The sequence below is a fragment of the Hemitrygon akajei genome, chromosome 28, assembly GCF_048418815.1.
Source record: "Hemitrygon akajei chromosome 28, sHemAka1.3, whole genome shotgun sequence".
Taxonomy (NCBI): domain Eukaryota; kingdom Metazoa; phylum Chordata; class Chondrichthyes; order Myliobatiformes; family Dasyatidae; genus Hemitrygon; species Hemitrygon akajei.
In genome coordinates, this window is record NC_133151.1 from 8,496,678 (window position 1) to 8,511,677 (window position 15,000).

Here is a 15,000-nt window from a genome sequence, read left to right on the forward strand (position 1 = left end):
TGGCACCTCTGTCAGTTTCCACCCCCCCCCCCCCCCCCACATCAAAAGCTTTCAGCTACAATTAAACCCCTCCCCCCCCCCCCGTTCACCCGAGCTCCTAGATTCGGGCCGCCCCACACCCCCGCTTATCCCAATCCTCGGCTCCCTCTTCCGGAAAAGAAATCCCACCGCACCACGGGAGTGGGCCGGGGAGAGGCTTCGCCCATTGACCGAGGCAAGTAGGCCGCAGCCTCCACCTGAAAAACCCTACGATGACAGGGCTAAATCTACACAACAAAGAAAAAAAAAATCCGTGCTCTCTCGGAAGCACCGCCACTCTCCCCTCAAACCACCCCCCCTCCCCAACCCGCCACCAAACCCTCCGCCAGATTTTAAATTAAAAAGCGTCGGCCCTTCCAGGTGGTTGAGCTTCCTCGATCCTACCTTCGCGCGGGGTTCCCACGGTAGCGGAGCTCTCTCGGAGGAGTGCAAGTCGCTGATGCAGGGGACCAGGGTGACAGGAGGTTCTTTATACCGGCCTGCGTAGCTGGTGGTTTGCTGGATTTCTTTGCAAAACCACTTCCTCTTTCAGCCTCCGCGCAGTCAGCTCCTCCGTGCCTCTCATTTGCTAGCTGCCCATCTTCCTCTCTCTCTCTCCCCCCCCCCCCCCCCCCCGCCGAATCGCCTTCTAACTCCCTCCTTCCTCGGAGACCACAGGCTGGCCTCTACGCGACCCGGGAGCCGGAAAACCGGCGCCCCTCTCCCCCGGGCCTTTTTCCGGCAAAGCGCCCTCCCCCCCGTCTCCATATTTGTCGAGCTCCCATCCACGGGCCCCGCATCGCAGGGAACACCTCCCCTCCACCAGCCCAGCTGCCGCTCAAATCAGAACCCCTCCAGGACTGCGAGGGGGCCTAGAGCGCACTGGTGTACCCCCTCCTTTTAAGGGGGGGGGGGTTACACCGTATCCTCCACCTCTCCACAGAACTAGGAGCCCCCCCCCCCCACCATCCCCATCCCAGTGAAGCTCCGCATCCTTAAATCTCCTCCCCAGGCGGAATCCGTGCTCAGCACCTGTTCGTGTAAAGGCCCCCACTTCGAATGGTCGAGTCAAAACAAAAAGAAAAAATGCTCGGCAGCTCAGGCAGCGTCCACGGAGAGTGAAGCACTGATAAGTTAGGAGCCATTCGGCCTATTGAGTTTGCTCCTCCATTCCATCAAGACTGATTTTTTCTACCCCTCACAACCTCATTCTCCCTGCAACCTTTGACACCCATCAAGGGCCTACCTTCCTCCGCTTCAAATGACCCGGCCTCCACAGCCATCTGTGGCAACGAATTCCACAAATTCACCCCCCCCCCCGGCTGAAAAAAGTCCCTCCTCGTCCCTGTCCAAGAAAAACTTGGACAGGTACGTGGATGAGAGGGGTATGAAGGGATATGGGCCAGGTGCAGGTCGGTGGAACTAGGCAGAAAAATGGTTCGGCACAGCCAAGAAGGGCCAAAAGGCCTGTTTCTGTACTGTAATGCTCTATGGTTCTATAGTTCTAAGGGGACTTGCCTGCATTCTGCGTCCTCTGCTCTCAGGACCTCCAACACTTTTGGAAACATCCTTCCCACACCCACTAGGCCCTTCAACATTCGGTGGGTCCCAGTGGGATTGGCCTTCATTCTTCTACAGTCCAGTGAGCCACAAAACGCGCCTCGTGCGTCAGGCTTCTCATTCCCGGGATTATCCTGGTGAACCTCCCCCCCCCCCCGCCCCCACCCACCCCAGACCCTCGCCAACGCCTGCACACCACCTCTTAGACGAGGGGCCCGAAACTGCTGGCAATACCCCCAGTGTGGTCTGACCCACGTCTTGGCATCACATCCTCGAGTTTACGATATAGGGGATCTCTCTTGGGACAGGAGGAGGATAGATGTAAAACGGAGAGAGGCAGAGATTGGACAACCAGGGTAGATGAGGGGGCCGACTTTACGGTGGTTGGAGAAGAGTAGGTGGGGGGGGGGGGGAATGTCAGAGTTAGTTTTAAAAAAACACAGAGAGTGGTAGGTGCGTGGAACACACTGGCAGGGATGGTGGCAAGAGGCAGATACCCAGTGAACTCAAGGCACTGGGGGGTGTGGCAGAACAAAGGGATCTAGGAAGACAGGTCCATAATCCATTGAAAGTCACAGGTAGATAGGGCCGTAAAGAGAGATTTTTGCCACATTGGCCTTCATAGTGTACCGAGGACAGGAGATGGGACGTTATGTTGAAGTTGTACAAGACGTTGGTGAGGCATAATTTGGAGTACTGAGTGCAGTTTTGGTCACCGACCTACAGGAAAGATGTAAACAAGGTTGGAAGAGTGCAGAGAAAATTTACAAGAATATTGCCGGGTCTGGAGGTCCTGAGTTATAAGGAAAGGTTGAATAGGTTAGGACTTTATTCCTTGGAACATAGAAGGTTGAGAGGAGGTTTTGATAGAGGTGTACAAAATTATGAGGGGCAACACACACAAAATGCTGGTGGAACGCAGCAGGTCAGGCAGCATCTATAGGGAGAAGCACTGTCGACGTTTCGGGCCCGAGACCCTTCGTCAGGACTAACCGAAAGGAAAGATAGTAAGAGATTTGAAAGTAGTGGGGGGAGGGGGAAATGCGAAATGATAGAAGACCGGAGGGGGTGGGATGAAGCTAAGAGCTGGAAAGGTGATTGGTGAAAGGGATACAGAGCTGGAGAAGGGAAAGGATCATGGGACAGGAGGCCTAGGGAGAAAGAAAGGGGGGAGGGGAGCACCAGAGGGAGATGGAGAACAGGCAGAGTGATGGGCAGAGAGAGAGAGAAAAAAACAAACAACTAAATATGTCAGGGATGGGGTAAGAAGGGGAGGAGGGGCATTAACAGAAGTTAGAGAAGTCTATGTCCATGCCATCAGGTTGGAGGCTACCCAGCCAGTATATAAGGTGTTGATCCTCCAACCTGAGTGTGGATTCATCTTGACAGTAGAGGAGGCCATGGATAGACATACCAGAATGGGAATGGGACGTGGAATTAAAATGTGTGGCCACTGGGAGATCCTGCTTTCTTTGGCAAAATTATGAGGGGTATAGCCAAGCTGGCTTTTCCCTCTGAGGCTGGACGGGGCTACAACCAGAGGTCGCGGGTTAAGGGTGAAAGGTGAGAAGTTTAAGGGGGACCGCGAGGGGAAACTTCTTCACTCGGAGGGTGGTGAGAGAGTGGGACGAGCTGCCGGTGCAAGTGGTGCACGCGAGCGCGATTTTGGATAGGGACGCGGGCGACAGGGGTATGGAGGGCTACGGTCCCCGGGGGCAGGTCGGTGGGAGTGGGCAGTTCTTGGCATGGACTAGATGGGCCAAAGGGCCTGCTTCTGTGCTGTACTTCTCCATGACTCTATCCGGGAGATCTAAGAGACTCTTGGAAAGGTACGTAGATTAAAAAAAGTGGTGGGCTATAATGGGAGAGAAGGGTTAGATTGATCTTGGGGTAGGTTCAAAGGTCGAAGGGCCTGTACTGTTTGATCTATGTTCCAACCCTCTCAGAACGAATGCTAACATTGCATTCTCTTGGCCAAAGTACTGTACCGTACTCGTTCTACCCCTGTGAGAGATCAGAGGAGACGGAGTTCTGCTCGTTCTACCCAGTGAGAGGGTCGGAGGGAGGGAGTTTGACTCGTTCTACCCCTGTGAGAGATCAGAGGAGACGGAGTTCTGCTCGTTCTACCCCAGTGAGAGGGTCGGTGGGAGGGAGTTTGACTCGTTCTATCCCAGTGAGCGGATCGGAGGGAGGGAGTTTGACTCGTTCTACCCCAGTGAGCGGGTCGGAGGGAGGGAGTTTGACTCGTTCTATCCCAGTGAGCGGATCGGAGGGAGGGAGTTTGACTCGTTCTACCCCAGTGAGCGGGTCGGAGGGAGGGAGTTTGACTCGTTCTACCCCAGTGAGAGGTCGGAGGGGATGGAGTTTGACTTGTTCTACCCCAGTGAGCGGATCGGAGGGAGGGAGTTTGACTCGTTCTACCCCAGTGAGAGGTCGGAGGGGATGGAGTTTGACTTGTTCTACCCCAGTGAGCGGATCGGAGGGAGGGAGTTTGACTCGTTCTACCCCAGTGAGAGGTCGGAGGGGATGGAGTTTGACTCGTTCTACCCCAGTGAGCGGATCGGAGGGAGGGAGTTTGACTCGTTCTACCCCAGTGAGAGGTCGGAGCGGATGGAGTTTGACTCGTCTCCACCTTGTAGGAAAGACGCGGTTAAACTGGAAAGGGTGCAGAACAGACTTGCAAGGATATTGCCAGGACTAGAAAGCCTTGGTCGGAGACGGGAATGTCAGTAATTCTCTCGCTCCATAGACGCTGCCTGACCCACTGAGTATTTCCAGTACTCTGTTTTGACTTCAGATTTCCAACTTTGGCGGTGTGCTTCACCTCGAGTCGCGGGTGTTGGCCTTAGCTCGGAGTTAACCCTTTCCCGTTCTACCGCAGACAGCGGGTTGAGGGGACAGACTTCAAGATGTACTCTACCCCAGTGAGAGGGTCGGAGGGATGGAGTTCGACTCATTCTACCCCAGTGAGAGGGTCGGAGGGATGGAGTTCGACTCATTCTACCCCAGTGAGCGGGTCGGAGGGAGGGAGTTTGACTCGTTCTACCCCAGTGAGAGGTCGGAGGGGATGGAGTTTGACTCGTCCTACCCCAGTGGGTGGGTCGGAGGGAGGGAGTTTGACTCGTTCTACCCCAGTGAGAGGTCGGAGGGGATGGAGTTCGACTCATTCTACCCCGGTGAGTGGGCCGGAGGGACAAAGTTCAAGACGCACTCCAGACGCCCGAGGGCACACTCCAGCCTGAAGCGGAGAATAGATAGGACTGAGGGAGATTTCACCTTCCCCAGGTTCTGCTGGACTCCTGTGACCCCGGACTGCGTGAGGCCGTGTGTGGAATGGGGTCTCTGCGATGTGAGGGGGGGGGTGGGAGAGTAGAGAGAGAAAAAAATCGATCCCCTAGTCTAAGGTGCTACAATTTGGTAGGACTAATCAAAATAGGATATACATGGTAAATGGTAGGGCATTGAGGAATGCAGTAGAACAGAGTGATCTAGGAATAATGGTGCATAGTTCCCTGAAGGTGGAATCTCATGTGGATAGGGTGGTGAAGAAAGCTTTTGGTATGCTGGCCTTTATAAATCAGAGCATTGAGTATAGGAGTTGGGATGTAATGTTAAAATTGTACAAGGCATTGGTGAGGCCAAATTTGGAGTATTGTGTACAGTTCTGGTCACCGAATTACCGGAAAGATGTCAACAAAATAGAGCGAGTACAGAGAAGATTTACTAGAATGTTACCTGGGTTTCAGCAGCTAAGTTACAGGGAAAGGTTGAACAAGTTAGGTCTTTATTCTTTGGACTGTAGAAGGTTGAGGGGGTACTTGATAGAGGTATTTAAAATTATGAGGGGGATAGATAGAGTTGACGTGGATAGGCTTTTTCCATTGAGAGTAGGGGAGATTCAAACAAGAGGACATGAGTTGAAAGTTAAGGGGCAAAAGTTTAGGGGTAACACGAGGGGTAACTTCTTTACTCAGAGAGTGGTAGCTGTGTGGAACGAGCTTCCAGTAGAAGTGGTAGAGGCAGGTTCGATATTGTCATTTAAAGTAAAATTGGATAGGGATATGGACAGGAAAGGAATGGAGGGTTATGGGCTGAGTGCAGGTCAGTGGGACTAGGCGAGAGTAAGCGTTTGGCACGGACTAGAAGGGCCGAGATGGCCTGTTTCCGTGCTGTAATTGTTAAATGGTTGTATGGTCTGCCCCCTCCCCTGACCACTGAAGTAATGGCGGAGAGGCTTCAGCCAGCTCCATTTTGCAAGCAGTTACCATGGAGAACACAAGCCCTTGCCTCAGGAAGGTTGCATCCATTATTAAGGTCTCTTACCACCCAGGACGTGCCCTCTCCTCTTTACTATCATCCTCCCGGAGCTGCTGGAGCTTGAAGATGTATATTCAACATTTTATTAATGACTTCTTCCCCTCCACCATCAGATCTCCAAACCCCTTAACAACACCACACTCAGGTTGGAGGACCAACACCTGGGTAGCCTCCAACCTGAAGGCATTAACATCAATTCCTCACACTTCCAGGAACTGCCCTCCACCTCATTCCCACTTCTCTCTATCTCCTAACCTGCCCATCACCTCCCCCGGTGCTCCTTCCCTTCCCCTTTCATCCACGGCCTTCCGATCAGACTCCCCCCTTCTCCAGCCTGATACCTCTTTCACCCATCGACTTCCCAGCTCTGCACTTCACCCCATCCTCCCTCTCCCGGTTCCACCTATCATCTACCCCCTCGTACATCTTCCTCCCCACCTTCTTACCCTGACTTCTCATCTTTCTCCCCCGGGAGGTATGACGGAGGGATGATCCAGGCGAGATTTGAAACTGTTACACGTAGTTCAAAGGAAGCATTGGAAGGATGGATTTGCCCTTTGACCTTTTACCCTGAATTGTCCTATGACCTTTAGCATATAAAATACCGTGTAGCGTCGGGCCAGGCAGACCTCTTGCTCTGAAAGGGTCTCCAATATAGAACCATAGAACACTACAGGCCCTTCAGCCCTCCATGTTGTGCCGACCCATATAATCCTTAAAAAAAAGTACTAAACCCACACTACCCCATAACCCTCCATTTTTCTTTCATCCAAGGGCCCTTAAATACCCCTAATATTTTAGCCTCCACCACCATCCCTGGTAAGTCATTCCAGGCACTCACAACCCTCTGTGTAAAAAACTTACCCCTGATGTCTCCCCTAAACTTCCCTCCCTTAATTTTGTACATATGCCCTCTGGTGTTTGCTATTGGTGCCCTGGGAAACAGGTACTGACTATCCACCCTATCTATGCCCCTCATAATCTTGTAGACCTCTATCAAGTCCCCTCTCATTCTTCTACGCTCCAAAGAGAAAAGTCCCAGCTCTGCTAACGTTGCCTCATATGACTTGTTCTCCAAACCAGGCAACGTCCTGGTAAATCTCCTCTGCACCCTCCCCATAGCTTCCACATCCTTCCTATAACGAGGTGACCAGAATTGAAGAATTCTTGCAGAATTCTTTCCCAATATTGAACTGTACTGGGGTGGAGGTACATCCCTACCAGAGGAGGTGTGAGGCGCCCTTCCCTCCGCTGGCCTGCAGGACCCCTTGGGCGAGGTGTAGCACCCGCTTAGCCCTCTGATCGGGGTCACGTGAAGCCGTGGGAGCACGTGGTGGATGCTCATATGAGCAGCCAGTGCAGATCGCAAATCCTGTTTATGTGACCACTGACATCAGGCAGACAATCTCTGAAGAGTATTGATAATGGCTGGGGGGGGTCACCCGTCTTTCAGTCTGCCCGGAAGGCGGCTTTGGCGAACCACTCCTGCGGAAAAATTCGCCAAGAACGACCGTGGCCGTGGGGGAGGACCGTGATCTGCCCACGTCCTACGACACGGACTGTACTACTGCCACGCTAAAGCAAATTCATTCTACCCCAGAGAGTCCCCGGTTCCATACACCCTCGACAGCAGGCAAGCCCAGACTGGTCTTACTTCACAAACTACCCCCCTGTCCCCCCCCCAATCCAGTGACTCAGTAACCCCTGGGCCACCCCTTTGCGCCTCTCAGCAGCATGCGGTGTCTCGCTGCACAGAGGCCGAGCTGCCTCACACCCACACAGACCGCACAACCAGACGAGCTGGCCCCTGACTGCAGGGAAGGAGGGGTTGGGGGAGGTGCACATGCCACTGTCTGATTGTAGAGTTTTGAGGTTGGCGAGAGTTCAGAGCTTCACATTCGGAGGTGTGAACACCACTGATAGCCTGTTCTGATCTAACCGCGCAGACGCCTCGGCCAAAAAGAGCTCACAACTTCCTCCAGAGGCTTAAAGAAAAATTGGCCCATCCTTGTCGACCCTTTCCAATTTTTATTGATAGAAACATGGAAATCTACAGCGCGCTACAGGCCCTTCGGCCCACAACATTGTGCCGACCGTAAAACCTACTCTAGAAGCTGCCTAGAATTTCTGCACCACATAGCCCTCTGTTTTGCTAAGCTCCGTGTATCTAAGAGTCTCTTAAAAGACCCTATGCTCCTCAGACAGGATGAAGTATCGATGCAATGCTCCTCAGACAGGATGAAGAGGTCAATACTCCCCAATGCCATTAGGCTTTACAATTCTACCGCCAAGACTTAAGAACTTTTTAAAAGCTATTATTAATGCTTTTTGAGATGGTGATTTAGATGCATATCATATTTTTTTTACTGAGTTAAGTATTGTATGTAATTAGTTATGCTACAACAAGTGTATGGGACATTGGAAAAAAGTTGAATTTCCCCATGGGGATGAATAAAGTATCTATCTATCTATCTATCTATTGTATCCACCTCCACCACCGTCTCTGGCAGTGCATTCTACTCACTGTATGAAAAACTTACCTCGTTCCTACTTCCAAGCACCTTAAAACTATGCCCCCTCATGTCAGCCATTTCAGCCCTGGAAAAAATCCACACGATCAATGCCTCTCATCATCTTGTACACCTCTGTCAGGTCACCTCTCATCCTCCGTCACTCCAAGGAGAAAAGGGCGAGTTCACTCAACCTATTCTCATAAGGCACACTCACCAATCCAGGCAACATCCTTGTAAATCTCCTCTGCACCCTTTCAATGGTTTCCACGTCCTTCCTGTAGTGAGGCGACCAGAACCGAGCACAGTACTCCAAGTGGGATCTGACCAGGGTCCTATATAGCTGCAACATTACCTCTCGGCTCCTAAACTCAATCCCACGGTTGATGAAGGCCAATGCACCGTACGCCTTCTTAACCGCAGAGTCAACCTGCGCAGCTGCTTTGAGTGTCCTCTGGACTCGGACCCCAAGATCCCTCTGATCACTCGCCTCAGAGTTCGGTGCTGGTATCACTGCACCACTGAGGGTTTTCAAGGAAAAGCATGCAGGGGAGGCTTTTCGGCACACGTGACAGATTTATACAAGGCCAAACCATTCCCCAGGGAGGATGGGGCCCTGACACCTCCATAATGGCTCCCCGGCGGCCGCCGTGGAAACGGGAGTGGAAAGGGGTTTGGGACCACCGGTTGACAGGCTGCGCCGGTGAGGTGATCGTGGCATGGGCTCGGTACAGGGACACGAGCTGTTGAGGGCCCCAGGCAGCAAGCTAGATGTTGGAGGAACTGGGCGGGCAGAGGGTTGGGGAGAAGAGGACAGTCGAGATTCCTGGTAAAATGGCGCCTGCTTTTTGTGGCGGGAGACTGTGACCAGCCAGTGGGGGAGACAGACCCCAATATTGGGCTCCCCCCAAATCCCTAGTCTCCCTTCTAGGCTCCGGTGCATCCCAAGGCTGCGATCCTGCCCCCTCCCCCCCCGATGCTGGACAGTGGGAGGGTGCGGATCGAGGTATTCGGGTCAGGAGGGAGCTCTGACTGGGGCTGTTGAAAAATTGACTACTTTTTGTCAAAACAGGTTGATGAGGGGAGGAGAGAGGGGGAAGAGGGGAAGGGGAGAGGGGCAGGAAGAGGAGGGGGAGGAGGGGGGATGAGAGGAGGGAGAAGGGAGAGAGGAGGAGGAGGGGAGGGACAGAGGAGGAGGGGGAAAGGGGAGAGGAGGGAGAGTGGGGAGAGGAGGAGAAGGGAGAGGTTGGAGGGGGGATGAGAGGAAGGAGAGTGGGAGGAGGGAGAGAGGGGGAAGGGGCAGGAGGGGAAAGGGAGAGGGGAGAAGAGAGGGGAGAAGAGGGGTAGAGGAGGGCAAGCGGGGCAGAGAGGGGGTGAGAGGAGGGCGTAGAGGGGAGCGGGGAGGGGAAAGGAGAGGGGAGAGGGGGTGAGGAGGGGAAGAGGGACAGAGGGGGGAGAGGACAGGGGAGGGGAGAGGAGGGAGAGGGGAAGTGAGAGGAGGAGAAGAGGGACAGAGAGGGGGATGAGCAGGAGGGATCAGAGGACTGGGAGAGGAGAGGGAGGAGGGGGGAGAAGAGGAGGAGGGAGAGAGGCTGAGAAGGAGAGGTTGAGGGTAATGGGGAGGTGAGAGGGGTGAGAGAAGAGGTGGGAGGGGAGGGGAGAGGGGAAAGTGGAAGGGGAGGGGAAGAGGGGAGGAGGGCACAGGGGTAGAAGAGGCGGGAGGGGAGAATGGGAGAGTGGGGAGAGAGAAGGAGAGGAGGGGGAGGGAGATGGTGTAAAAAGACAGGAACAGAGAGAGAGAGATAAAGCGTGTGAGAGGGGAGGGGGAAAACAAAATGGGATTTGAGGGGGAGGAGCGATGGGTGGAGGCAGGTCAAGGGGGCAGAGGGAATGGGAACAAAGGAAGGGTGAAGAGGGAGGGACAGAGGATATTTCAAACACACGCAGGCAGAGGGGAAGTGACAGTGGGTGTGACAGACACCAGAAAAGAGACAAAGACCGGCAGGATAGAGTAAGCATCTGGAAAGCCACATGGATAAAAATCACGAATGTAACATTTACGCGTCGGGATGGCTGTGTGTGCTTTCCTCCTTCCTCAGAGTCGAGCCTCATTTCAACAGGGTGAACGTTAATACTTATGATAGCTCCATTAGAACTAGGCCGAGGGAGCCCCAAGAGCACCGTGGGAGGGCAGTGAGGAGGGAGCCCCAGGCCGTGGAAGGGGCAATGGGGAGGGACCGCACGTGGGAGGGCAGTGGGGAAGGAAATTCATGGTGTTACGAATAATCCTTCGACTGATATGTTAAACCCAAGGCCGCGCGCTCTCCCCACTCACATACAGTATATCACACCTTTACCGTGGTCAAAGATTCCACCCCATGGTACCGTTATCCGACAAGAAATGGCCTAAACTTCCCCTTCTGATACCTGCTCAGCCTCCACGTCCTGGGTCACAAAATTGCCCCTGGCTTGCCGCCCGAGGCCAAGCCCAGCCGCAGTTCGGGCGGGACCCTTTGAGACGAACAGCACCCCCACCCCCACCCCAGCATCATGAGACCAAGCTTGCTTGGGGCCATGGCAGCCCAGTGCCAGTGACCAGGATGCGCAGGAGAGGCAGGAAGGGGCCTCTAGTAGAGGGCCCGGCCCTGCGAACAATGCTGTAGGCCGCAGGCTGACCAGCAGAGGACATCCTGCTATTCGTCTCTCCCAGCATCGCGCGCGCCCTCCCCTCCCTCCACCAAACAAACAGGTTGGGAGTACAATGCCCTTGGCGACTTCCTCACTTGTGCTGGGCTGCATTCAACTTGAGGCCCAGTTTGGCGTCAAGGCCTGCCTCGGCGGCGTTGCCATGGCGACGCCCTCTTTTAACACCATCTTCTCCTCCCAAGCAGGCCAAACTACACGAGGCCTGAAACAACGACCGGTTGACCGCTCTCCCCCAACTCCAAATATACATCCTGACACCAAAGGTTTTGGGGAGGGTGGATTTCAAAGCCTAGACTTAGCCCCCAACCCCTCCCACTGCGGTTTGATTTCTCAAAGCACGACATCCCACGTTTATCAGAAATGAACACCACCCGCCACTCCTCGGTCCACTTACTGGCCTAGATCCCCGCGAGTTTTTTCACAGATACCCTTCACTATGATACCACCTGCGCCAGTGTCATCAGACGCGCCTTGTACGGTAAACGGCAACGGGCCCGGTACCTTGTCGCACACCACAAGTCATAGAACATGGAAGAGTACAGCACAGGAACAGGCCGTTCGGCCCGCGGGGTTGTGCTGTACCAGCTAAAAATCTAAAACACACAAACACTAATCCCTCCTCCCTACACCATGTCCACATCCCTCCATCTCCCTCACATCCACGTGCCTATCTTTAAAGCCTCTACCACCACACCAGGCATCCACCACTCTCTGAGTAAAAGACTCACCCCTCACACCGTAATTGCATGCCCTCTAGAATTAGAATCAGAATCAGAATCAGAATCAGACTTTAATCGCCAAGTACCTATGCACATACAAGGAATTTACTTCCGGCAGATGTTGTCTCTCTGCTCATAACAATAATAATGATAAATATAAATGAAAATATAGATTATACATACAGGTAGTGCAATCCAAGTAATAGTTAGCCGACAGTTAACCGGCAGTTAACTGTTCAGCAGAGAAAACAGCCCAAGTTTGTCCATATGCCCGGCCCGCTGTGTATCCAGTTTTGCGTATCACCTTGTGTTTCTCACTCCCCCTTCCTCCACCCTCTAACCCTGACTCCTCATCTTTTTCTCCCCCTCCAGTCCTGCCGAAGGGTCTCGGCCTGAAACGTCGACTGTTTGCTCTTTTCCACAGATGCTGCCTGGCCTGCTGAGTTCCTCCAGCACTTTGTGTGGGTTTCTGAAGATCTTCTCTCATGATAAAATCCTTCTGTTAGGGTTTTTTTTTGAGTATACAGCGAGGAATAGGCCCCTTGAGACACATCAGATAGCAGCCTCCCGATTTAATCCCCACCTAATCACGGGACAGTTTACAATGACCAATTAACCGACCCACCGGTAGGTCTTTGGACTCTGGGAGGAAACCCACACGGTCACGGGGAGAACGTATAAACTCCTTAGAGACGGCGGAGGGAATCGAACCCGGGTCACCGGTACTGTAAAGTGTTGTGCTGACCACTACGCTACTGTGTCCGCCTTGCGTGCCAACCGCAGGGCCAGCTCTCCCTGGCGCGATCTAACCCACCAGTCTAGTTTTCCCACACGGGACCTTGTCAGCTACCTACCTGCTTGGTGACCTCTTCAAAAATAACACTCTCAGCAGATTTGTCAGACACAATTTGCCACATTGGATATCCCTAACCAGTCCATGTCAATATAACTCCCCCCTACCCCTCCACCTCTCCCCCGTTTCCCCCCCCCCCTTCAGAGTCCCCACCAAATTATGAAGCGCCGGGTAATTTGCCTCCCTGGTCTGTGGTTCCCTGCCTGGTCTCTGTTGCCCCTTCTTAGCAGGAAGGTAGGGAGCGAGAGAGAGAGTGGGGATGAGGGGGAACAGGGAGGGGGTGTAGAGGGACGGGTGAGGAGGGGGAGAGGGAGGGTAGCAAGATCCATGGGGAACATTCTCAGGGAGAGACACACAGAGCAGAGAGAGAGACAGAATCAGGGGCAAAGAGGGAGGCAGAGAGAGAAAGAGAGAGGCAGAGAGAAACAGAGTCAGGGAGAAACAGAGAGACAGGGAGAGAGGCAGGGAGACAGGGAGAGAGACACAGAGACAGGGAGAGAGGCAGGGAGAGTCAGAGACAGGGAGAGAGAGACAGAGACAGGGAGAGAGACACAGAGACAGGGAGAGTCAGAGACAGGGAGAGAGAGACACAGAGACAGAGAGACAGGGAGAGAGGCAGGGAGACAGGGAGAGAGACACAGAGACAGGGAGAGTCAGAGACAGGGAGAGAGAGAGACAGAGACAGGGAGAGAGACACAGAGACAGGGAGAGTCAGAGACAGGGAGAGAGAGACACAGAGACAGAGAGACAGGGAGAGAGGCAGGGAGACAGGGAGAGAGACACAGAGACAGGGAGAGTCAGAGACAGGGAGAGAGAGACACAGAGACAGGGAGAGACACAGAGACAGAGAGAGACACAGAGACAGAGAGAGACACAGAGACAGAGACAGGGAGAGAGACACAAAGACAGGGAGAGAGGCAGGGAGACAGGGAGAGAGACACAGAGACAGGGAGAGAGACACAGAGACAGGGAGAGAGGCAGGGAGACAGGGAGAGAGAGACACAGAGACAGGGAGAGTCAGAGACAGAGAGAGAGAGGCAGAGAGAGCCAGAGACAGGGCGAGAGAGAGAGACAGAGACAGGGAGAGAGAGTCAGAGAGGGAGAGAGAGAGACAGAGACAGGGAGACAGGGAGAGAGACAGAGACAAGGAGAGAGACACAGAGACAGAGAGACAGGGAGAGAGACACAAAGATAGGGAGAGAGGCAGGGAGAGTCAGAGACAGGGAGAGAGAGACACAGAGACAGGGAGAGTCAGAGACAGAGAGAGAGGCAGAGGGAGCCAGAGACAGGGAGAGAGAGACAGAGACAGGGAGAGAGACACAGAGACAGGGAGAGTGGCAGGGAGACGGAGAGAGAGACAGAAACAGGGAGAGAGAGACAGAGACAGGGAGAGAGAGACAGGGAGAGAGACACAGAGACAGGGAGAGTGGCAGGGAGACGGAGAGAGAGACAGAAACAGGGAGAGAGAGACAGAGACAGGGAGAGAGAGACAGGGAGAGAGACACAGAGACAGGGAGAGAGACAGAGAGACAGGGAGAGAGGGAGAGAGAGTCAGAGAGGGAGAGAGAGACAGAGACAGGGAGAGAGACAGAGAGACAGGGAGAGAGAGACACACAGAGACAGGGAGAGAGACAGAGAGACAGGGAGAGAGGCACAGAGAGACAGAGAGAGAGACACAGAGACAGGGAGAGAGGCAGAGAGAGGGAGAGAGAGACACAGAGGCAGGGAGAGAGACAGAGAGAGAGAGACACAGAGACAGGGAGAGAGAGACAGAGAGACAGAAAGACAGAGAGAGAGACACAGAGACAGGGAGAGAGGCACAGAGAGCCAGAGACACGGGTCACCTTGCAGGTCTCACTCTGGAAGAGATTTACAAGACTCAGCTCACGATTAAGAGATTCAACTGAGGACAGATATGCCCGTTGTACAAAAGATTAAGATCAGAGTCATCAGACTACATCGCTCGGCCGGGAACTCGATGAGAAATACCTTTATCCGGAGAGTGAGCGGAGCGCGGACCTGCTGGCCCGGGCGGGCGCCCCGCGGTTCGGACCAGAGCGAAGATCCCTCGGCACTGTCAAAGCACACTCCCAGGGCGGTGGGGTGGGGAGGGGGGCAACGCCGGTTCGGCAGAGAGCGGAGCTCCCTCTCCTCCTCCCGTCACATCATACACTCCCAGGGCAGGGACAGGAGGCTAGACAGGGTAAAGTTTCCTCTGCGCGATCCCGTCCAGGGCAGGGGTCACTCGGAAGCGGGGGATGAGCAGGTTGGGACCGCCGCCGGCGGAGGGGCCATCCAGCAGGATTGCCAGAGACAG